General features: G+C 36.1%; 1 protein-coding gene across 7 annotated transcripts in view; it reads right to left on the minus strand.

The window, feature by feature from the left end:
- PPHLN1 (periphilin 1) overlaps positions 1–27028 on the minus strand; it is a 139604-nt gene that overhangs the window by 2648 nt on the left and 109928 nt on the right. The gene's annotated exons all lie outside the window — the stretch shown is intronic.

Below are 27028 nucleotides of genomic sequence, written 5' to 3' on the forward strand. Positions count from 1 at the left end.
TGAACCTTCCTCACCCTTGAGTAGTTACTACTGTCAGATGCTATGTAAACTTCTGAGATTTGCAGATAATGAGTAGAAAAACATTGATATACCACGTCACTGACTATAGAAGTTAGGCATGGCATTTGTCAGCATCAGGCAGTACACTAAAAGGACATCAAAGAACAAAGGCTTGCTAGGTAAGGCACATTCATGGCTTCACTCATTTGCTTGTTTGGAAGAAAAAAGTTTCTGAGCCCTAACTTTGGATTATTTGTTTGAATCATGACCAGATGACAAATTCAACAACAAACAACAAACAAACAAAAAGACGAAACAACAAACAAAAAACAAAAGACGAAAAGTATCTATTTGAAAAAACTTTTCAGGGTGCCAGGGTGGCTCAGTTGGTTAAACGTCCAACTTCAGCTCAGGTCATGATTTCACTGTTGGTGAGTTGGAGCTCCACACTGGCCTCTCTGCTGGAAGCACAAAGCCCACTTTGGATCCTCTGTCCCCCGCCCACGCCCTCTCTGCCCCTCCCCCATTCTCTCTCTCTCTCTCTCTCAAAATAAACTTTATGAAAAGTAAAAAAACAAAAACAAAAACAAAAACACCTTTGCAAATTCTATTTAACCACAGTTAAAGTCACCAAGGCAGAGTTAAGATCAAAACAATGTTAAACACACAAGTTCATGCATGTGTATACATGTGTATGTATATATAAACACACACATATATACACATGTGTATACATGCATATAAATTTTCTACCTCAATATGTATTTTTTACTTCAGTATGTACATATAATCCTTTTCAGTGACAATGAGATATTTTTCCTTGTCCAAAAATTGCTAAGTATTCTCCCCAGTAAATATCATTTCCTTAATTTGTAGTCACAAAACGCAATTTAGATTTCTTTGCTATTTTCCATACTATGTAATTCATGTATTTAAAGAAAATTACAATTAAGTATCCATGAAAACTAAGTGAAATACAAATTATCTGATTTAAAAGAACTGTTACATGAATTTTAATTTTTCTAAATTTAACAAAAACAATCAATATAACATGTTTATTCTCTGCAAAAGGATTTTTTTTTTTCATTTTGAAAAACTTTAGAAAGAAGTGATTTGAGACATTTGGCTTATGAGTTTTTATTCCTCCAATGATCACTACTAGTTGTTGTGGTAGTTGCTGTTATATTTTAAGTGACTGAAATATTTTTCCCCTTAAAAATAGCTATTTAAAGAAGAATATTTAATTCTGACTTAATACTAGGTTGCTGGATTATACTAAATTCATTTCCTTGCTCTTAAAACCATTCCACAAGCCCCAAGGAAATTAAAAGAATAAGTTCTTCAATGAACACAGAACAGCCCCCCAACACACATGTTTTTCTAAATAGTGATGAAATATACTCATAGTAGCCATTAAATTTAATTCAGCTATCTAAACAACCATTTATTCCAGTTTATCCTAAGGTTTATGTGGCCCGGAATTGATATTACGACTCTAACAAACCAACTGAGAGAACAGTACACCATTCACATGATACTATATGTGATGGCAAGGCAATAGAGCACTCTGGCTGGTTTAACAAACACATAGTACCGAAGTCAAGCCAATGCAGTCCCCATGGGGGAAAGTCAGAACCATGATGTTTCAGTCTTAGTGGAGGTAAATTCCTTACCAAACCAGTCAGCCCACATAATAACAGCATTCTAACATCAACCACAGGCCTCAGCAGACCACTTTGTGGGTGGCCTAAATTTTACAGGCTTCTTTATAACAGATGTAGTAGATGAGGATAATGTTACACTGTGAATTAACCTGCAGATTCTTTAATGTAAATCCACTTTACCTAAACTGTAACTCTTCGTTTAGTATATTTACTGAACATAAATATGCTACACATTTGCATATCAAAGATAAAAACACATTAAAATGTGTTTATGCATTTATTTAAACTGTAAACTACTGTCACTCTGGAGACAAGATAATACAAGCATTTAAAGACTATTTTCTTTTTTAATTGTAAGTCCTTTTTGAATTATTCATTGAAACAGGCAAATTTTTGTATGTTAGCTGACGAAAACAACCAGAACTGCCCAAAGCAACATAATTCTCTATGAAAGGGGAAATTTTCTAAAAGACTATTTAAAATGTACTGGTTGGACACTGGACAGGAAATAATTAGTTTTTTGTTAAAGGAAGAGCCTCACCCTCCAACTTTTTATAAATAAAATTCACAACTGTCAGAAACCTATTTCCGAAATCTGTTCCACAGTAAACTCAATCCCGAACAGGAAGGGTGTAGTTATCTGCAGGAGAGTTTGTTTGCTTATGGTCCCTAGCTGGAAATGCATTAATAATCTTCAAATCTGATATCTACAGGCCACACAGGAAGATTTTTTTGTTGTTGCTTTTTCCCCTGATTGAACCTCACTGAAATGGGAAGCAGGTTAAAGTATGGGTGGGGTTTACATAAACTACATAGAAATGCAGTTAAATTTGCCAGGGTGATGAAAACACTACCCAAATGCGGTTTCTCACAGTACTTTATTATAGTGGCCTGTGATAATAGTTAGATTCTTACAACGTATTCCTAGGAGTAAAGGAATACGACAAAATAAAACTATCAAGGCTTTTTACTATTAACTATGCTGTCCAATGACTGGAAGGATAGTATCTAGCAAGTTTGTTCTATCTGTAATTGCTCATAATGACATAAAACTCCCTAAAATGTATATCATTTAGTCCTTACCTTTGTGTCCACAAAGAGAGAAACCAAAAATTAAGTCAATATAAATTGTTAGGAGAATTTTCATTTCAGACAAACCATCTTTATCATTTGCATTCAAGTTCTCTAAGAGCACTTTGGTGGAATGGTAAAAATTACAGAGTTGTGCTACCTAACACAGTAGCCACTAGCCAGCCACAGGAGGATACTTTTGCAGATAGGATTATGTTACAACTTTTGGATAGGGAGATTATCCTGGATTATCCAGGTGTGCAAAATGTAATCACTTGGAGTCCTTTAAAAAGGAATGAAGAAGAATCAGAGAAAGAGAGGAAATGTTACCACATAAACAAAGGTTGAGTGATGCATTTTAAAGATGGGAGAAGGAGCTATCAGTCCAGGAATGCAAGCAGCCTCTAGCAACTTACTGGTCTTTACCAGCAAAGAAATAGAGTCTCCCCTAGAGACTCCAGAGGAAGTGCAGCCCTGCAGATACCTTGATTTGCTCCTGGTGAAACCCATTTTATACATTACACATTCTTCTCAAGCTTACATGAAACATTCACCAGGATTCTGGGCCATAAAACATACCTTAACAGATCTTAAAGAACAGAAATCATACCAAGTATGCTTTCAGATCACAATAAAATTAAATTAGAAATCAAGAGAAAGTAGCTAGAAAATCCCCAAACATCTGGAGATTAAACAACATACTTCTAAAATCACATGGATCAAAGAAGTCTCAAGAGAAATTATAACATATTTTGAACTCAATGAAAATACAACTTATCAAAATTTGTGAGATGCAGCAAAAACAGTACTTCGAAATTTATAGCATTAAATACATTTAGAAAAGATGAAAGATACAAAAGTAATAATCTAAGCTAGGAAACTAAAAAAAGAAGAGGGAATTAAGCAAAGAGAATAAAAATTCCAACTTCTGTTCTGGCAGAAATCCATGAAGGTGAAAACAATAGAAAATTGAATGAAACCAAAAGCTGGTTCTTGGAAAAAATCAAATTGATAAATCTCCAGTCAGGCTAACCAAGAAAAAAACAAAAGACAAAACTAATTAATATCAAAATTGAAACAGGAGTCCTCACTACAGATTGATCTCCTGGACATTAAAAGGATAATCAAGGAATATTATGAATAACTCTATGCCCACTAATTTGTTAACTTAGATGAAATGGACCAATCTCTTGAAAGACATAGTCTACCAAAACTCAAACAAGGAGATACAGATAATTCAAACAAGCTTACATCTATAAAAAAATTTAATCAGCAATTAACATTACAAAACAGAAAGCACTAGGATGAGATGGTTTCACTGGTGAATTCTACTAAACACTTACAGAAGAAATGATACCAATTCTCTACCAACCAAAACCAGACAAAGACATTACAACAAAGGAGAATTACAAACCAGTCTCTCAAGAACATAGATACAAAGGAAAAAAAAAATCCTTAATACGATATTAGCAAATCCAAGAATATATAGAAATAATTATGCACCACAACCAAATGAAATTTATTACAGGCATGTAAGACTTGTTCAACATCTGAAAATCAATTAATGCAATCCATCACATCAATAAACTAGAAAAGAAAAATCACAGGATCAGAATACATGCAGAAAAGGCATTTGACAAAATCCATTGCAAATTCATTTGTGACAAAAAATGTTTGCAAACTAAAATAAATAAATAAATAAATAAATAAATAAATAAATAAATAAATATCTATAAAACTTAATAAAGAAAATCTACAAAACCCTAAAGCTAACATTACAAAGTAAAAAAGTAAATGCTTTCTTTAATAAGGAACAAGACAAGGATGTCCCCTTTTATCATTCCTATTCAACATTGTACTGGAAATCCTAGTTAATGTAATAAGACAAGAAAAGGAAATGAAAAGTATACCAAGAGAAAGAGAAATAAAACTGCATTCACAGATGATATGATTGTCTATAAGGTCCCCAAACTGACAAAAAACCTATTGGAACTACTAAGTGCTTATAGCAAGGTCACGAGATTCAAAGTTTACATACAAAAGTCTACTGCTTTCCTACATACCAGCAATGAACTATTTAAATTTGCAATTAAAAACAGCACATGCAAACACATGTACACACACAAAGTATAAATTTAACAAAATATGTACAAGATCTATATGAGGAAAACTACAAAACACTGATTAAATAAAAACAAAAAAGATATAAAAAGATATATTCTAAGATCATGGATTGGAAGACTCAATATTGTTATGATATCAGCACTTCCCAGCTTGATCTGTAAATTCAACACAGTTGCTGTAGAAATCCCAGCAAGTAATTTTGAGGATAATGACAAACTGACTCTAAAGTTTATATGGAAAAGCTAAAGACCCAGAATAGTTAACACAGTGTGGATGAAAAATAACAAAGTCAGAGGACTGACACTTAGTATAAAGTCACAGTGATCAAGACGACTTTAAGTCTTACTATAAAATCATAGTAATCTCAACTGTAAGGCATTATCAAAAGAAGACAAATAGATCAATGGTAGAGAATAGAAAGCCTGAAATAGACTCATATATAACTAACTAATCTTTCACAAAGGAGCAAAGGCAATTCAATGGAGAAAGGACAGTCTTAAATAAATAGTGTTGAAACAAATGGGTAATCTAGGTATAAATCTTACATATTCCAAAAAAATTAACTCAAAATGGATCATAGAGCTAAATGTAAAATGCAAAACTATTAATACTTCTGCTAGATAACAAGAAAAAAATCTAGATGACACCAAAAGCATGTTCCAAGAAAAAAAATCGTTACACTGGATTTCATTAAAATTAAAAACTTCTGCTCTGTGAAAGACACTATTAAGAGAATGAACAAACTACAGACTGGGAGAAAATCTTTGCAAAACAAATATCTAACAGAGTACTGGTATCCAAAATACACAAAGAACTCTTAAAACTCAAAAATAAGAAAACAAACAACTTGATTTAAAAATGGTCAAGGGGGCATCAAAGGATGGTTCAATTGGCTGAGCGTCTAACTCTTGGTTTTGGCTCAGGTCATGATCCCAGCATCATGGGATCAAGCCCCACGTAGGGCTCCATGCTCAGTGTGGAGCCTGCTTGAGATTCTCTCTCCCTCCCTCTGCCTCTCTCCCCCACTTGTGCGTGCTCTTTCTCTCTCTCAAATAAAAAATAAACAAATAGATTAATTAATTTAAAAAATAGAAATGGGCAAAAGATCTGAACAGACACGTCACCAAACAAAACATCTGGATGGAAAAGAGGCATATGAAAGGATGTTCAATATCATATGTCATTAGTATACTGAAAATTAAAACAATGAGATGAGATACCATTACACATTTATCAGAATGGTTACCATCCATAACACTGATGACCCCAATTTCTGGTAAGAATGTTAAGGAACAGAAACTCTCATTAATTGCTGGTGGGAATGCAAAATGATACAGGCTACTCTGGTAGACAGTTTAGTGGTTTCCTACATAGCTAAACTTAAAATCTGAGCATATGATCCAGCAATGGTGCTCCTAGTTATTTACCCCAATGAACTGGAGACTGTGTCCATGCAGAAACCTGTATACAAATGTTTACACCAGCTTATGCATAACTGCCCCAAACTGGAAGCATCCAAGATGTCCTTCAGTAGATGAATGGATAAACTGTGAGTCGTTCATACACTAGAATAAGTTTTGGTGATAAAAAGAAATGAGCTATAAAGCCACAAAAAAGAGGAACCTTAAATAGTTATTATTAAGTGAAAGAAGTCAGTCTAAAAGGCTACCCAATGCTTGATTCCTACCACATGACATTTTGGAAACTGGCAAAACTATAGGAACAGTATAAAGATCAATGGTTGGTAGAAGGGGAAGCAGTAGGAGGATAAATAGGTGTACATAGCATCTTTAGGGTGGTGAAACTATTCTGTATGATATTGTATATAAAATCATATATTTTTCATTTGTCAAAATTCACAGAACTCTATGACACAAAAGAGTGATCCCTAAAGCCAACTATGGACTGTAGTTAATAATTATGTATTGGTACAGTTGTGACTGGTGAGCCAGTATCACAGCAATGCAAAATGCTAATGAGAAGGGAAGCTCAACGAGGGAGTATTTCTTACTTTCTTACAATTTTTATGTATACCTAAAACTGCTATAACAAACAAAGTCTATTAAAATTTTTTTTAATCATACAAATGAAAAAAAAAGAGGGAAAGTCACCTCGTCCAGTCTCAGTTTCAGGACCTACAGACCTGAGTATGCAGTTATAATGATTAAATGAGATAATAAAAAGCACTCAGAATAGTGCGCCTACTATATGGGAAGCATTTATGTTAGATATAGAGATGCTGATGATGAAAGAGAAGAAACATCTGTTCTGTCTAGAGAAGGGAGTATTAGAAAATGGTACTGATTCTTTGAACATGAGATGTTCACTCGAGGAAAACCAGAGAGAGGAAAAGGAAACATCATTTTGGGGAAATTCAATGGGCTTGGCATAGCTAGAGTGGTGAGTGTATTCACTCTCAAAGTAGATCATGAAGAGCTTTTTCCCCCAAAAGTTTAGACCTCAACCTATAAATTGGCAAATAGCAAATGGGGAAAGAGCTACAAGGAGGAATTGGATCCTTTGGATGTATCAGGGAGAGAAAATGGCTATCAACATCAAGGGCTTGTGAGAGCCTAGACAATGAATGTCATGTGATATGCTAAAGAAAGGTGAGATTAGAGGCTTTACAGTAATTAAGAAGCAATACAGATACAATAATGTGAAGAAAGATAAGTGGGAGGTTTAAAACTTTTACTTATTTCAAGAGAGAGGGTATTGGGAAGGGGAGATAAGCTCTAGTATGTAATTGAGGCACCTGTCAAGAAGCGGAGTCTGGACTTCAGGAGAAAAAAACAGAGGAGGAAAAAAGGGAGGGATGGAGAAAGACAGGGAAGGAAAGACTAAGGGTGGGGGAAGAAGAGATCTTTAGCATTAATGCCAGCTAAGACCATGGGAGTTCCTTGAAATAAGGAGTAAGTTCTTTCTAGCTCCAATGTCTGATAGAAAGTAGATAATTCAGTGGGGTGCCTCAGTGACTCAGTAGATGGTTGAAGTGTGTGATTGGCTCAGGTCATGATCTCACAGTTTGTGGGATTGAGCCCTGCATCGGGCTCTGTGCTGACAGCTCAGAGCCTGGAGCCTGCTTCGCATTCTGTGTCTCCTTCTCTCTCTGCCTCTTCCTTGCTTACGCTCTGTCTCTCAAAAATGAACAGATGTTAAAAAAAATTTTTTTTAAAGTAGATATTCAGTACATGTTGAATAAATAGCTAAAGTCTGCTCTGAGAGCAAAAGACAGCTAGAGTAGACATCTAAAAGCACTGATATTAGGGTGCCTGGGTGGCTCAGGTGATTAGGCGGCCAACTCTTGGTTTCAGCTCGCGGTTCATGACTTTGAGCCCCACATCAGGCTCTGCGCGGACAGTGAGGTGCCTGTTTGGGATTCTCTCTTTCTCCCTCTCTCTCTGCCCCTCGTATGCTCGTACTCTCTCTCTCAAAATAAGTCAACTTAGAAAAAATTAACAGCACCAATATCAGCCAAAGGAGAGACAATAAGGAAGACTAAACACGAGAAGAGAGTGAAAGCACAGGTGCCAAGAAAAACATTTGTAAAAGAAGGATGTAATCAATCAAATGTCAGAGAAAAATCAAAGCAGCTGACAACACAGACTGATTAGACTGGGAAACTAAGGGGCTGGCTGGTTAGCTGCAAAAGCAGTTTACTGGCATGGTGGAGATTAGAGAGCTGTGCTGTCCAATACAGCAGCCACTAGCCATACCTATTTATATTTTAATAAAATAAGATAAAAAATTTCAGTTCCTCAGTTCCTAGTTCTATTTCAAATGCTAATGGCTACCATACTGGACAGTGTGAATATAAAAAATTTCCCTCAACACAGAAAACTACTAAGCAGTGTTAATACAGAAGATTGAGAAGTGGAAAAAAAAAAAAAAAAGGTAAAGATGTAGTGGTAAGTGCTGACCTGGTAAATTAAACAATATATATTTGTAATTATTTCTACCATTATAGTGTACACAAAAGCTTACCACTTTTAAAGGAGCACTGTGAAATATAATAATTAGTATGTGTAAAATGTTTTACAATCTTTTGATGAAATGTGTATAAAAATGTGAGTTAAAAAAAGAAACTCCAATTGAGGCTTAATATAAGAAGAAACATTCATAATGTCTAATGTGTTGATGAGGTCAGGAAAAAATAACAGCATACTGATGTTAAATACTGAAGACAAATTTAAACCCTTTAATTTGGGTCTATAGTAATGTAGAAGGTGTCAAAACTATTGTAATCTATGTTGCTGCTTGTGCTATATTAATAGAAAAAGTATCTTTGAGACTTCCTCCTCAAAGTTGCAGCCCCACTGGCTCTTAAAAGCACAGCTCCTGAAAAGAACACTGGTGGTTGCTAAGAAATGCATTATGAACACATGGATTAGATCTCAACTGCCTGCATTCAATACGTAGGTACAATTGTCACAACCAAATAAAAGTAACTCCAAATTTAATGATAAAGTGGAATAATGCTACAAACTCTTAGCAACCATTGTTTGTAAAATTCTCATCCATAAATACAGATTTATAAATGTATAGGATTCAAAGATTAATACTTAATTTTTTTTACCATTTCTACCTTATTAATTCTTTCAATCATAATACACTAAATAGACAAAAATAAATGAAGTAATTCCACAGTCTACACAATCTTTAACAATGCCAAAAGCAGATCTCAAAGAGATTAGATATAGGAACTAGAAAAATCTCAAATTAATAACAACGGAAAAAGTTGCAAAGGAAGTATGTGAAGCATGATGCCATTTATATATGTTTTAAAAAGTTTTAATTTAGGTATATACACATATATACTAAAAACAGAAAAACATACACAAGAATGACAACTCTAAGAAGGAAAGGAGTCAGCAGGGATCTGAGACAGGCTTTATATCTGTAATATCTTATTTCTTTAAAAAAAGAAAAAAGCCACAAACAATGAACTCTACTTAATGACATGTATGCTGAAGTACATAGGAAATAAAGTGCACTAAGATTTGCAACATACTTTGACATGTATCAAAAAATAGGATGAATCACTGGATGAATACAGGAATGGATAGTGACAAAGCAAATAAAAAATGTTAATTATAGAATGTAAGTGATGAATGTACATGTGTGCACTTTATAATTCCTAATATTTAAAAATTTTTCATAATAAAATGTTAAAGGGGAAAGAAACCTAAAGCAAAGTAGGCCCAATAGTGGGCATAAGGTTCTGATCATCTCAGCTTATAAATGAAGATAGATCTGTTTTGCTTGGACCCTGGATAATGACAGATATTAATGAATCTGTAAATGTAGATATAAATTTGAACAACAGATAACTGTGCCTGCCAGCCAACTAGAAATCACCTACTATGTACAAGGCACTAGATTTGGTCACTAATATAACACACCCTTTTCAAAGACATTAAATTCTAGTAAAAAAGAGTAATACATTTACAACAATCATAAGATAAGGCAAAATATAGTGAATTTTACAGAGAAATACAAAGTATAATAATTCCAAAGGAAAGATCATAATAAGCAGAGAAAGAGGAAGGATTAAAAGCACTGAGACAGTGTTGGCTATTGCAGGCAACCTGGAAGCTTGGAAATAAAACTGCATAGTAAGGGCGCCTGGGTGGCTCAGTCGGTTGAGCGTCCGACTCTTCATTTCGGCTTGGGTCATGATCTCACCGTTTCATGAGTTCAAGTCATGGTTTGAGAGATCTAAGAGGAGCAACCTCCATTCATCCAGTTACCCTCTGACAGGAGAGATCTGTCAGTAGGAGCAATGAAGCTAAGTTACTTCCAAAACCCCCTTGGACTTCCTCCCAGTTGATCTCCAACAAAGGAGGCTGGAGAGAATCCAATATTAAGGTTGCTTTAACTTGTGAAGATGCAGAAAAATGACTCAGAACCTAAAAGTTTTAACAGTTACCAAGACCAATCTTTAAGTCCTCAGAGAGGGCTCGCTATGTAGGAAAAATTCTAGGAGAATGGGAAGGAACCACTTCTATGACTAGAAGTGGTTATGGGTTACAATTTTAAAGGGTTTTCTGTTTAATAGCATTTAAAAATTCCTGGCATATGACTCTGGAAAACAGTATGGAAATTCCTCAAAAAATTAAAAATAGAACTACCCTATGACCCAGCGATTGCACTATTAGGTATTTATCCAAGGGATACAGGTATGCTCTTTCGAAGGGACACATGCAGCCCAATGTTTATCAGCACTATTACAATAGCCAAAGTATGGAAAGAGCCCAAATGTCCATCGATGGATAAAGAAGATGTGGGGTGGGTGTGTGTGAAGAGAATCCAATATTAAGGGTGTGTGTACACACACACACACACACACACACACACACACACAATGGAGTATTACTTGGCAATCAAAAAGAATGAAATTTTGCAATTTGCAACTACGTGGATGGAACTAGAGGGTATTATGCTAAGCGAAATTAGAGAAAGACAAATGTCATATGAATTCACTCATATGAGGGCTTTAAGACACAAAACAGATGAACATAAGGAAAGGGAAACAAAAATAATACAAAAACAGGGAGGGGGACAAAACAGAAGAGACTCATAAATATAGAGAACAACAGAGGTTACTGGAGGGCTTGTGGGAGGGGGGGGATAGGCTAAGTGGGTAAGGGGCACTAAGGAATCTACTTGTGAAATCATTGTTGCACTATATGCTAACTTGGATGTAAATTTAAAAAATAAATAAATAAAATAAATAAAACAGCATCTATATTTAAGTAAATATTTCTATTAGCTTCAAATATAGTTAAAAGAAAAATTCCTGGGGGCGCCTGGGTGGCTCAGTCGGTTAAGCGTCCGACTTCAGCTCAGGTCACGATCTCGCGGTCCGTGAGTTTAAGCCCCGTGTCGGGCTTTGGGCTGATGGCTCAGAGCCTGGAGCCTGCTTCAGATTCTGTGTCTCCCTCTCTCTCTGCCCCTCCCCCGTTCATGCTCTGTCTCTCTCTGTCTCAAAAATAAATAAACGTTAAAAAAAAAATTAAAAAAAAAAAATCCTGGCATATGAGAAACACTTAAGTCATTGGCAACATTTTCATACAGGCTTTTACATTATTTTATGTATCAGGAATCCTCACAAATAACTCTGGTATAACTACCCCATTTTATAAAAATACAGAAGCAGAGAGACTAAAGGGAGTTAGCTGTAAAAAGTATGATACTCACAGTCTGGGTTTCTAATTTACCTTTTACCATACTGCTGCTATAATCCAACAGAACTATTTAAATCCAAAATAAAATAAAGCCATGACTGAGACTAAATCCTTGGCAAAGAGAAATTAATTTGTTAGGTTTTGAAGAATGGTGTAAAGAAAGTGGCCTGGAGGAGTTTGGAAGGTAGGTTACTATTATGAGACAATGTGACATCATTTGTATGTATGTGCTTCATGTCTATACTTTATCATTCCCTTAGTAAAATCTGAAACTTGGGACTATTTTCCCATACAGTTTCAGGGATGCAATTAAGATAAACTGACAAATGAACAGGTAAGAGGTGCCTGGATGGCTCAGTTGGTTGAGTGTGCAATTCTTGATTTTGGCTCATGATCCCAGGGTCACAGGATCAAGTCCCATGTCAGGCTCTGTGTGGAGCACTGGGCACAGAGCCTGTTGAGATTCTCTACCCCCCACCCCCCTGGCCCTCTCCCCCACTCTTGCTTGTGTGCTCTGTAAAAAAAAGAAAAGAAAAGAAGAGAGGAGAGGAGAGGAGAGGAGAGGAGAGGAGAGGAGAGGAGAGGAGAGGAGAGGAGAAGAGAAGAGAAGAGAAGAGAAGAGAAGAGAAGAGAAGAGAAGAGAAGAAAAAGAAAGTCTTAAAAAAAAAAATAAACAGGTAAGATCAGCTATCTTCCTCAGGCTGAGGAAAGAACTACTGTTCTGTAAGGTACTTATGCTGTGGTTGGTGAAAAAGTAGTTTATGGTTGAAAAGGGACATGCCCGAAGTATTCTGCAGGGGAAGCTAGATCCTTTTTTTTTTTTTTTTTCTCCCCAAGCAATTTAGTTAACCAGGTACACTGTTTCTATCATTCCATGTCTTTCATCATTAATATTCTATACTGAGAAGTTGATTTTAGGGGAAATCAGTTTTCCTACTATGAAATTTCTTCATGTCTCACAATGAAAAATTAAGTGATGGTTTCAGCACACGTGTTACTGTGCTTTTTTCCTTTTCTCTGTTTTCTGTAATATTAGGTTGGAAAATTTTTCACTTTTCTTCCAGTTATCACAGTGTTATGAATTTTCAGCTCAAGATAAAGAAGTCCTTGCTAATGCAATAGTTTTGGGAGAATTTTTAAATGTTTGCCATTGTATCTTTTTTAGTGAAGATGATGGGAGTGGGGGTTGTTAAGAGGTCACCGAACAAAAGGTGCCAGTGAAGGGGCAGGAAACACAACGGTGGGCAAGACTACATGTACTCCATGGATAGGCAGCCTCTGTAGTTTCTGCTCTGTCCTTCCTACCTTCACTCCCATGCTAAGAGAGGAATCTGACAGCTATAGTTAATTGAACAAGAGGCATTTATAAAAGATAGAATTTAAGGGGTGTTGATGATAAAGATGAATCCCAGGGTTTACTACATTATGAATCAGGTTTGTGATGTTGATATTGACAAGGAATATAGGAAGACGGATGTTGGTAAAGGTAGAGAGGAAGACACAGGGGGGAAAGAAAGGAAATTAAAAAGGAAGAGAAACTACTCGATGGTCTTCCCTTTCCTGGCTCTAACCCTCGTTTCTGCCTTTGCCCCATGAGAAATTCTTGTAAACTTTCAATACTTTCCCTTTACTTGCTAAAGGTAGTGAGTGGGTTTTGTTACTTGTAATCAAAAGGAACTTTCTCAAGACACTGAGCACAATAGCCTGCTACCTGGAACAGATATACCTGGCCTTCTGGACTGGCGGGGGGGGGGGGGGGGGGCGGGGGGCATTCTGGGTGCTGCAAAGACCTGGGCAATTACACCTGCACCGAAGTTATGAGCTCATCAGCAGTGCTTAATACTGGCAGGAATGCCAAGGTGATGGTAGAAATCTATTTTCTCTTCAATGCAATTGGAAATCTATCAAAGGTGCTTCATAAGCTTTAGCCGATGTAAAGATAGGCTACACTTTTCCATGGTAAGAACTAAATAACTACTAACCCTTGGAGTTTCCACTAAAAATATAGCTCTTTTTACTTCTACTGAAAAAAAAAATGTATCTGCTTTCAGCTCATCATATGCAAGTGTAAGAAATAGAATATTATCGATCTACTTAATCATATGTCTACAAAAGAGAGGCTTTTCAATTACATAATATATAATACCATTATGAATGCTCTTAAATTGTGTTTTTTCTTTCCAGAAGAAAGGAATTATTCATAACTAACACATATAGCACAGCCTCATTTTAAAGAGGAACTACAGTATCATGTATATTATAAGTAGGTTGAAATTAATTAATATTTAAAATAATTATTTTACTTTTATCTTTGAAGGCATTATATACAGTGGAAAAAGTCCATAAACCCCATAAAATGTGAATGACAATACATATTTTCAAGGTCTATCTGCATCTTCTAGTCTATATTTTTAATACTAAAATTTAGAGTAATATTGGCATATTATTTAAAATTCATCTTGATCTATCCACCTGACATTACAAATAAAGCTACTGATGACTTCTCAGAGAATACTGAAGTTCCTCTCAAGAATCAGAGACATACTTATGACAAAACTGTACACATGGGGCACCTGAGTGATTCAGTCGGTTGAGCGTCTGACTTCGGCTCAGGTCATGATCTCATGGATTGTGAGTTCGAGCCTCATGTCGGGTTCTGTGCTGACCGCTCAGAGCCTGGAGCCTGCTTCGGATTCTGTGTCTTCCTCTCTCTCTGCCCCTCCCCCGCTCATGCTCTCTCTCTTTCTCTCTCTCTCTCTCTCTCAAGAATAAACATTTAAAAAAAAAAACAAGAACTGTACACAGAAATGAACAGCCCGTGCTAGATCATGATGTTGTCATTGTTACATCAGCTAGTTACACTGCTACTTCCGTTTTATGCTCAAGATGGTGTTATTAAATTTTGGTAAATAAAGATGTAAATAAATCTGGTTCTCAATAAGGCTTTCTGAAGACAGATGAGAGAGAGAGAGAGAGAGAGAGAGAGAGAGTGAGTTTTAGGTAAGCTGGTATTACCGAATACAACTAAATATTTCTATTTATTTGAAATTCTGAGGGTAAAAATTATAATACTGTAACTATGAAATTCTACTGGAATCCTAATAAACTTCACCATACATATTTTAATATGTAGTATATTTATTAAAATTGTTTTTTTAAATGTGAGTTATTATTTTAAAAGCCTATGCTTTTAAGTTACAATTTTTTTTGGCTGGCAAAATGGCTAAGACTAGAATATATTTTAGGTAAGAATAACAGGGAAAACCAGAAATGAAATCTTTGTTTGGATTAGCAGCACTGAACACTGGATTGGTTCAGATAAAATAAGGGTCAAAAGGCTGACCACCTTACTGCAAGAGCCAAAAGAAACAATAGACTGTGGTATCCCCTTTAACCTTACTTCGTGCAAGATTACCATGTGCACATGTAGATACAACATAGACAGAAATTTTTCATATAAACACATCCTGGAAAAATGCACTGAACCATTATGTATCTCCTCATGCATATTTTTAGTGTTCTATATCAATAAAAGCATAAATATAAAAATGTGTCTTCACTCTGTGAGAGTTCAGTGTGCTTCATGTTACAGCATTTAAAATCCAGAAATTAATATTTATAGTTAAGACTTATTTCCTGAGAACACACTAAATCATTTGTAAAAATTAATTGCTAAATTATTCTTCTTTTAATATTTTTTTCTGGTTTAAATTTTAGAGAGATAAAGAGAGCGTGTGAGCCAGGGAGAAGGGCAGAGGAGAGTGAGAGGGAATCTTAACCATGCTCCACACTCACTGCGGAGCCCAATGCAGGGCTAGATCCCACAACCCTGGGATCATGACCTGAGCCAAAATCAAGAGCTGGACGCTCAACTGACAGAGCCATCCAGGGGACCCTAAATTATTCTACTTTTAAAAGTGACTGTTTAAGGGCCTCTGGGTGGCTCAGTCAGTTAAATGTCTGACTTTGGCTCAGGTTATGATCTCCCAGTTCATGAGTTTAAGCCCCGCATCAGGCTGTGCTGACAGTACGGAGCCTGCTTGGGATCCTGTCTCCTTCTCTCTCTGCCCCTTCCCCGCTCACTCGCTCTCTCTCAAAAATAAACATTTAAAAAATAAATAAAAGGGACTGTTTAATATGTTTTCAGAGATACCACAGTGCTGAAATCTGACTCTTTTGTGCACCTGCTTATTTCTCGGTTTTATTTCTATAGTCACAATATTAGCACGGACTGAACCAACACAATCCTGTTATAACGCCACAGAAATTCTAATTGTTTTGCTTTTAGTCTTCTTATTCTAAACATTCCTACTCAGAGACACCATTATCCTAAAGATGGAACCCTTCTCAGAATACTGCTCCTCTGGCTCCGAAGATCTGGCCCAATAACATTCTTCGGTAAAGTCTTAGCTACTAAATCTTTTCCTCACTCAACAAAATACCATCCACTGTACCTTTTCCAGTATTTTACCTGCCTTCCTACGCCATCTGCATTCCCTTCGTTGCTTTTCTAACTTAATTTCTTCAAAATTTTAAGACCTCTTTCACAAAGTTTTTCCAGAACAATTTTTCCAGATTTCTCTAAATATTTAAGAAATGTAGGTTTCTTTCTGTACTTACTACCTCCCCCATTACACTGAGGGAAAAAGAATTTATTTTGCTTCCTTTGTAACTGTCTTCCATTAAATATAAGATTGGAAACAAATAGATCATTATCTCTGATTTTTAAAAGCTTAAAATCTTATACTCTGCCCTTGGCTCGAATTTTATTTTGGCCATCCTTTCCAAGCGATCCTATTATGCAAATTTTTTGAGATTAGTAAATGAATTTGTTCACAAGGGCTGTCAAAGATTGCTCCTTGATCAAGTAAAGATCATAATTAGATTTTTAATTGATGTAGCATTAAAACAAAGGTAAAAACATAATAAAGTTCAGGGAGTGTTTGGGTGGCTCAGGCAGTTAGTGTCCAACTTCGGCTCAGGTCATGATCTCACAGTTGGTGAGTTTCCAGCTCCATGTCAGCCTCTGTGCTGACAGTGCAGAGCCTGCTGGGGATTCTCTCTCTCTCTGTGCCCTTCCCATACTTGTGCATGCTCGCTCTCTCTCAAAATAAATAAAATGTTCTGAAATCAAGTAGGGAAGAAAGTTTACATTATAAAGTCATTTTAAAATAATGAAAAGCCTAAAAGAGTATCTTGAAAGATAACATAATGACTTCGAGTCACCTCAACTTTTAAAGTATTTAAAATGAAAAGGTCTTGGCTCAGGATTGTTTTTTGACCAGTAAGACTTCCTTGTATAAGGATGTTTTTGCTGTAGGTTGTATACAGTGATTGCCAATCCAATACACAGACCATATTTTGGTTTAAATACCTAATTCCTGTCACACGAATTGACAGCATTCTATTACTTTGGGAGCCCCAATTCTAGCCAAATCATCTAAAATTTGGTCTAAAGCTATTTTTCTCCTACTTGACAATCATACTGTTAAGAAGAGAACAAAATTTAATTAGAAATACCCTGCTTCACTGTACATTTATACAGTTTTCACTACTAAAACTAAACACCAAAGGAGAAAAGATGTTTTTTAAAAAGACTTAGGGGCGCCTGGGTGGCTTGGTCGGTTAAGCGTCCGACTTCGGCTCAGGTCATGATCTCACGGTCCGTGAGTTCGAGCCCCGCGTCGGGCTCTGTGCTGACAGCTCAGAGCCTGGAGCCTGTTTCGGATTCTGTGTCTCCCTCTCTCTCTGCCCCTCCCCTGTTCATCCTCTGTCTCTCTCTGTCTCAAAAATAAATAAACGTTAAATAAAAAAAAGAAATTAAAAAAAAAAATAAAAAGACTTATACAGGGGCACCTGGGTGGCTCAGTTAAGTGTCTGACTTCAGCTCTGGTCATGACCTCAGGGTTCCTGAGTTTGAGCCCCACATCAGGCTCTCTGCTGTCAGTGCAGAGCAGGCTTCAGATCCTCTGTCCCTCTCTCGGCTCCTCCCCTGCTCATTCGTTCTCTCTCTCAAAAATGAACATTTAAAAAGACTATCATAGACAAGTTTCAAAATGCCTAAGAACATATATGTTTTGTTTTATGCAGAAAACAAAACCAAACAACACTTACATACACACATAAAACAAATCCAAAACCTAAAACAAAACTTGTCCAGAAATGGTATCATTCAGGGTGACGCACTTATTTAAGAAGTCAAAGAGATTGCATATTACGAAAATAAAGCAATAATTAAAATGTGAACATATTACATGTAAAACAAAAGTTTCCAGTTCTGCCTGTCTCCACTGTGTAGGTGTGACAGGAAAGCTCTAAAATTTTTCCTCAAACACTGAATCATCTCCAGTGGGTCAAGCCAATGTTTATCCCATACAGCTCAATAGTGTAGCAGCTGCATTGTCTTTTCCTTTTAATGGCACTTAAGTTATTTCAGGTTTAGAGACAAAAGAAGCCACATTAAATTAGAACGAAAACATAACTTTAAAAGTCAAATTTTGACTGTAACATATTTCCCATATTTCTGTTAATACACACACACACACCCTTCTCCTCACATACTGAATACTCTCAACTATCCATATGGAAATCAGATTAAACTATGTTTTCTTAGCCTTTCTGTCATCATATGTGGATAATTACACAGTGAAAACTTCAAACTCAAATCCTCAGCACAGTAAGAATCAACTTATGACCATGAGGAATGAGCCATTCATACCCACAACTATGCCTAAACGGAAAGGAGAAAATGTAAAAAATTACTGTAGGTATAATTTCTTATCATTTTCTTTCTAAAAAATAAGTAATTTCTCATTCATACTGAACAACATAGATGTAATTTAAATACAATCAATCCTCAAAACGAAACACAAAAAAATCAGCATTCAGCCCTTTAAAAAAATCCCCATAGATGCAACTCCAAAGAAAGGTAGGCTCAAAAGCATTTTAAATGTCCAATTTTATTTTGTCTTATTTTTTAAAATATAATGTATGGAAGGATTAAAATCACTAATGAGGTGGGAAAAGTATATGGTAGAGTGATGGAGATCACAGATTTTATGTTCATGGAGCTCCTAGGTTTGTCTTGTTGAGTGACCCTAGGCACTTAATTCTGTAAGCTCCAGTTGCCTTATTTGTAATGTGGGGATTGTAATAGTAACTTAGTTCACAGGGCTTTTGTGAGAATCAAGTGACAGATCAAACAAAGTACTTAATACTGAGAAACCATTCACTCAACAATCATTTGAGAACCTAGTATGTGTAGGCTTTGCACAAGTGGCGAACAAAAACATATACAGTTCCTATCTTTAAGAAGCTTTCTTCTTGGCAGGAAAGACATATAATAAAATGAAAACACATAAACATGTATAATTGTGGTGGTATAAAGAAAATAAAGTAGGTTCAGTGATGGAGGAACTACTTTGGTCACGTGGATATAGAAATGTTTTTATGAAGGGACAACATTTAAACAGAGCCCTGAAAAATGAGAAGAGGCCAGTGAGATCATTCCAGGAAGAAGTAACACCATCAACAAAGGCCACCAAGAAGAGAAGAAAGTGTGTTCTATCGAGAGGTCAATGTGACTGCAGCCCTTATGAAATAAATTTGGAGGGAAAGGTAGTAGACAGAACTAGCACATCTCTAGAACCAAGGTAAAGACTTTGGATTTTTATTCTAAATATAATAGAAGCTGCTGGAGTATTTCAAGCAGACAATCAATTATACTTAACAGGTTTGGAAGTTAGGAAATAACCACAGAAACATTCAATTTGGCTTGGAAGATGGAGAGTCAAAGTATTCTGGAGCACAGCAACTCAACTTTGTTTAAAAATACTATTGTTCCTTTTGGTTGGAAAATTCTAAAATTTATTAGCCATTTCCTGCCTTAGTTAAAAAAAAAATCTCAAAAACATTAAAACCCAGAGTGCTTTTTTATCTCCCCTTTTAAAAATGCATCATGATCAACAGCTATGCTGAGTTATAGATGTAATTTTAATTTTTATTACTTGCCTCCTTAATTGTGAAGTGCACAATATGTAGCTGCTCAAACACCTGGGTAACAGAACTGGTCAAATTTCTTGGTATATAAACAGTTGAATTACAGACAAAGAGACCAAGTCTGTGTCATTTTTGTTTGTTTGTTTTCAATAATATCACTTTTACCATCTTACTGGTGAGTGTGTGGTTTTGTTTTGTTTTTTCTTTAATTTAGCAACATTAAAGGTGTTTTTTCTTGGTCAACTGTGGATGAACAATCTGGTGTGCCTTTTCTACTCTTACTCAAAGGATCTGTGAATTGTTGGAGAAAGTCCAAAACTGCAATTATTTGATCTACTCCTGAATCTCTCTTGTTGACTTCCATATCAACATACACCATGTGAGGTATCTAAGTCCTTTCCAAGCCTAATTCAGGAACTCCAACTGCTGATAGGACCCTCCCCTCCCTATCTCATTTCCCCTCACTCTTAGCAAAACTACCTCTCCTCAACTTACCTCCTCTGCACCTTAAAAATGGCTGCCACTTATTCTCCTTTGCCCTAGTCACAGAAAAAGGTTTCTCTAAAATTTCACAGTCCCTCTGTCTATGCTATTGATGGTCACACTTGCTTCATCCATTATTCCATCCATGTGTTCTATCTTCAGTCTCTCTCATATTACCCTTACCCTTTCACAAGTGTTCAAAAGTTAAAAAAAAAAAAAAAGTGAGTTTTATTCATTCACCTGCCACACAAGTCTCATGCACTTGCTCTCCATTTCTGACTCTACCAATCTAATCCAGGCTCTCATATCTCACCTGAAGAACAGCCAAACATTTCTGTACAACCAGTATTTTTAAAATATCCTGATCCTAATTCTCACATATTTGAAATTCATCCATAAACTGTACTTCCAATCAACAGAATTCAAACTATTTTCTTTTGGCATTTAAATTTGTCAACAACCTGGCTCCAATTCAGCTATCCTCAGAAAACTATCCTGGGTTTGCCATCTACTACCTTTCTTCTACCAAAACCTTTCTGTAAAATACAGTCTATAATCAGACCCTTTCCCACACTACCTTAATTGCTCATCTCCTACTGTGTGCTTTTAACTTGTGGGGTCTGCAGTAACTCTGAGTGTTTACTACCAGAACTGAACTACAGTTGAGGAGCCTGGGTGACTCAGTTGGCTAAGCACCAGACTATTGATTTCAGCTCAGGTCATGATCTCCTGGTTCATGAGTTCAAGCCCCACATTGGGCTCTGCCCTGACAAGATTCTGCTTGGGATTCTCTGTCTCCCTTTCTCTCTGCCCCTCCCCTGCTCATGCTCCTCTCTCTCTCTCAAAATAAACAAACATTTAAAAAAGGGGGGAGGGCGCCTGGGTGGCTCAGTCCGTTAAGCATCCAACTTTAGGGGCGCCTGGGTGGCGCAGTCGGTTAAGCGTCCGACTTCAGCCAGGTCACGATCTCGCAGTCCGTGAGTTCGAGCCCCGCGTCAGGCTCTGGGCTGATGGCTCGGAGCCTGGCGCCTGTTTCTGATTCTGTGTCTCCCTCTCTCTCTGCCCCTCCCCTGTTCATGCTCCGTCTCTCTCTGTCCCAAAAATAAATAAAAAACGTTGAAAAAAAAAAAAAAAAAAAAAAAAAAAAAGCATCCAACTTTAGCTCAGGTCATGATCTCACGGTTCGTGGGTTTGAGCCCCATGTCGGGCTCTGTGCTGACAGCTCAGAGCCTGGAGCTTGCTTTGGATTCTCTGTCTCCCTCTCTCTCTGCCCCTCCCCTGCTCAGGCTCCTCTCTCTCTCTCAAAATAAACAAACATTTAAAAAAGGGGGGAGGGCGCCTGGGTGGCTCAGTCCATTAAGCGTCCAACTTCGGCTCAGGTCATGATCTCACGGTTCGTGGGTTTGAGCCCCATGTTGGGCTCTGTGCTGACAGCTCAGAGCCTGGAGCCTGCTGTGGATTCTGTGTCTCCCTCTCTCTCTGCCCCTCCCCAACTAGCACTCTGTCTGTCTCTGTCTCTCAAAAAATAAAACGATAAAAAAATTAAAATAAAAAAAAAAGAACTGAACTACAGTACACCAGTGGTGTTGAGACAGTCTTTCCTTCCTGATTTGCATCCCTTATAATAAAACTGTAATTGTAAGTATAGCACTTTTCTGAGTTCTATCAGTTGTTCTAGCATATTATCAGAACTAAAGGGGTCATGAGAAACCCAAAACTTGTAGCCAGTCAGTCAGAAATGCAGGTGGCCTGGGGAACCCCAAAATGCAGCTGGCTTCTGAAATAAGGGCAGTCAGTATTGTTGGGAACCATACCCTTTAACTTGTGGGGTCTGCACTAATTCTGGGTGGTTAGTGACAGAACTGAATTGCAGTACACCAGAATGCTTCTTTCCAAAGCTTTTCTATCAAATCAATACAAAGTTTCTGAGCCTATTATTCAAGACTATTCAAGATCCTTCTAATGTACCACAGCAAATACAATTCTGTCAATATCAACTCTACAAAGTCATACCAATAAATGCTGTGGCTTAAGAGTAGGATGGAGAAAAGAAGCGTATGGCAGAAGAGATTAAAAACACCTGTATAAGATACGGTTTTACTACAGCTAAACTACTCGTAATTGTTGATTATTCCTTATAGTTCCCTATTTTCCATCTTATGTCATTCACCTCTGTCTAGAATCTTTTACCTCCTATCTCTACCTATGAGACTCCCACCTGAATTTTAAGAAGTCAAGCAAGTGTCACTTCCAAAATTAAGCCTCTTTGGTTCTCTTAACTGAAACTTATTATTTTTTAAAATCTCAGTTTCAAGGCAAATAAGCATAACAGAAAGCAGAGAGTAAGGAAGAGTCACATTTCTACCATTTCTGGTATAAGCTTGAACAAGTCACTTAAGCTTTTTAAACAGGTAAAATGAAGATAGGAAAAACAACATACTATTTCCCTAAAAAACTCTCCTGCCTCAAAAAACTTAGAAACACATTCTTTTAAAAGCACAGCTAAGCTCTTAAAGTAACTAAGAGTAATTGTCAGCAATTGTAAAAGAAGAAGAAACAAGAAACCAGAGTGATAAGCTAATATCATGGGCTAAGACTACCCCAAAGAGGTAGGAACTCAGAGCCTGGTCAGAAATGAGACACATGATCTCTGGCCCAATCAAAACAAAGTTGGATCTCAGTCCTCTGCATAAAGCTGGGATCTTTGTGACAGGATGAACTAGAAAAACAAACAAAAAACAAAAATCACCAATCAGTAAAAGAAAAAGACAGGAAAACTTCTCTTCCTTGATCTAGCATCTTGTGGCAAGGAAATGCAGAATATTCATAAACTTAGGTCTACCTTCATGTGCATCTGAAATTCTAAATATGAACTCACAACTCTAAAATACAAACTATATGAGGAAACATGTTACCATGAGCAAGAGTCCGCAGAAGCAGCAGATGGATTAAAGTTCTAAGGCTTCAGGTATTAAAATTACAGAAAATAAGATGTGAAAGAAATAAGAATGAATGAAAACATGAACAATAAACAGTCTAATTCTAGGCAGATTTCCAAAGAAAACTAAATTTAACTTCTAGGAATGGAAAATATAACTAAAATTAACAACTCAATGAATGGGTTAAACAGCAAATTATAGAAAACTGATGACTTAGAGAGTCCTGAACAAAATACCTACAATTTCAGATGAAAAATAAAAAATAAAAAAATAAAAGTAGAAAGTTTAAGAGAAATGAAAGATAGGATGAAAAAATCTACCTACATCCAACTGGAGTATAAAAACAGAATAGAGGATACCCGAAATCCAAAGAGATAACTTTATAATTTTTTAGCTCTAATGAAAAATGCAAATTCTCAGATACAGGAAACATAAATTATATTAACCAGAATAAATTTTAAAACAATCCATACCGTAACATATTATAGTAAAACTGCACATCAAAAAGTAAATTTTAAAATAAAAATAATCTCTTCTCCTTACCCCTTCACGTACTGTCTTAAAGATCCAATTTTTTACATCAATAATATTTTGTATAATCTTCTCAATATATATTTTAATCATATGCAGTAAACTTATGACAAATCATCTCAATCCGGTGGATTCTGAAAAGTATTAACATCTGGCTGTGTTTCTGCAACTAAATGAATAAAGATGATTTTCCTTCTTCCTTTACTTCCTCCCAATTCCCTGAAGGGAAAGATTCTTAAAACATATATTCTATTATTTACCTTCAAGCTAAAATAGCAGAGCTAAACTACATGGGACTCAGGGTGCTTTAAGGACTCCTTCTAATTCTGTTCATTCAACATTTACTGTGAGCCTACTGTAGGCAAAGAACTCCAGATGATACACAGATGATTAGGCAAATTTCTTTTCAGCCTATAAAAGGTAAGTAGTATTGTAGTTGAACATATGCTAGCTATGAGTAGGAGGAAAAGATGTTAACTTTTGGCTGTGCAACTTTCCTGGGCAAACAACTTGGCTGTGCAATTGATGAAGTCAGTGAATAAAAATAATTTCTTTGTATATATAAAACAAAGTCTTGAAAAGTAAACATGTTGCAGACAAACTACCCTCCCTTAACACCAGGCTTCCATTAAAAAGTCCATTCAATATATTTTTTTTTTCCTTTGCTTTACATGAGGCCATGATCTATTTTCACAATCAATATCAAGAATGTACTATGTTAGAAACATGGAATGGAAAAATATTTTTAGATAAGAGAAAGCCTATACTGCTTTTCTTTACTGCATTTTACTGCATTTACTTTTCCTATACTGCATTTCTTTAAGCTTGGTCCCAAGGGTACCACGAATTTTTACTAAAATAGCTTATGATTAAATATTTAAATAGAATAAATGAGTACTATTTAAAATCTTTAGATTACAAAATCTTTATTAAGACCTGATTTGATCTGTAACTTTTAGATAACAGATATAAAAAAGGATAGAGAAATGCATGTAGTACAACAGTTGCTGAAATAAGCATATGAGATTTTTCTTCTTGGTTCTCCTCAGTGTCAATGAAGGATGCTAATAATAGAATAAAATTTCAGGGCAGAACAATGCAAACCATAATTAGAAATCAATGCAATATAAACCATCAAAGCTTCTGGGAAAGAATTATAATTGAATACTTCTCAAAAGTATTATAATTATACTTCTCAAAAGAATTATAATGATACTTCTCAAAAGAAGCATGTGTGTGTGTGTGTTTGTGTGTGTGTGTGTGTGTGTGTGTGTATGCACCAATGTATGTATGTATATATGTGTGTATTCCTAAATAAGCCGATGAGGCTGGTAAAAATAATCTTCAAAGTCAAAAATATCCTAAAGATAGAAATAAGTACCATAATTTGACACAGTCTATGTATAGCAGAAGACAATGGAGTGCATACGTTTAGGAAAAGGTTCTGGAAATTTTTGATACAAAGAAGTGGCTTAATGGGGGAAAGGTGTACTAGTATATTTGCTGAGAAAGAATTTTTATAACTTTGTAAACTGATTCACATACCATAAATGAGGATTTCAAAGTTACCCCAAAATACTTCCCATCAATCTAACATGGGGATTATATGGATAAAATAATAAATAAGAGGCAAAAGCCTTACCCCAAATATAAGATCGCTATTTATATGTTTTAAAGGCTTTTTCCCAAGCAAAATAATCTTCAAAGATAGATGGACAAAAATCAAGTCCTACTAGCCTAGCCCTAACATAAATACTACCACCCTAGGTAAATGGAGATGACAAGATAACATCACAATATTACCATCCTACTCATCTCAGTTATTCAGTATCTACTTTTATTTACCTTTCACTTCTAGTAAGAGAGAATCACTAGATGCAACTGACATGAAGAGTCATTTTTTTCCTTCTTGGTTTTAATGACATTAATTATACATTAATTATAATTATATAAATATAAATTATAGAATTATAATTTTAATCCATTCACAAATGGATTGAATTTGGAATCCATTCACAAATGCACATATTATAATTTAAAATACAAGAATTACCAAAGAAACAGATTATTTTCAGTGTAACCTATAAATTATGTGGTTCAAGTTTGGGCCAAATTTTCCTTTTTTTTTTTTTTTTTTTTTTAAGTTTATTTTGTGAGAGAGAGCGAATGCATGAGAGGGAGTAAGCATGGGAGGGGCAGAGAGAGATGGGGAGAGAGAGGGAGAGAGAATCCCAAGCAGGCTCTGTACTGTCAGCATGGAGCCCGATGCAGGGCTCACAAACTGTAAGATCATGACCTGAGACGAAACCAAGAGTCAGATGCTTAGCGGAGTAAGCCACCCAGGTGCCCTGGGGTCTTAGTTTTCTAAGTTGGGGTTCCAGGCTAACCTACAAAAACCCTGTAAGCACGTAAGCACACATGAAGACTTAATACTTTTCATCAACCACGAAAAACAGGACAAAACAGTAACAGCAGCAATTTTGATTATGGACAATGTCCTAGCCAACTTAAATACATATTCCCATTTAATTCTTTAAAAAAAAACCATTTTTTAAATGTTTATTTATTTTTGAGAGATAGAGAGAGCAAGCAGGATAGGGGCAGAGAGAGAGGGAGACAGAGGATCTGAAGTGGGTTCTGTGCTGACAGCAAGGAGCCCAATGTGGGGCTTGAACTCACTAACTGTGATATCATGACCTGAGCTGAAGTCAGATGCTCAACCGAGCCACCCAGGTGCCCCGTAACTCTAACAGTATTATGAAGTGGATAACAGCACCATTACCTTTACAGCAGTGAGCAAAGCAAGGCCCGGCAAAGTGAAATGACTTTCCCAAAGATACACAGTTAAGTGGCTGAAATGGAATTCTAGCCAAATCCCCTAATTCCAAAATTCCTACCATATTTATTCTAATTACTAAAATAATGCAGCAGTATTGTAGCAATTCTACATAAATCCTTCTATAAAATTCCATAGTGATGACACACTAGAATCTATTCAGTCATTGTTCTTGGGTAGAAGAAAATGATCCTT

The sequence above is a fragment of the Panthera pardus genome, unplaced genomic scaffold (genome assembly GCF_024362965.1).
Source record: "Panthera pardus isolate Hobbes unplaced genomic scaffold, ASM2436296v1 HiC_scaffold_6, whole genome shotgun sequence".
NCBI classification, from domain to species: domain Eukaryota; kingdom Metazoa; phylum Chordata; class Mammalia; order Carnivora; family Felidae; genus Panthera; species Panthera pardus.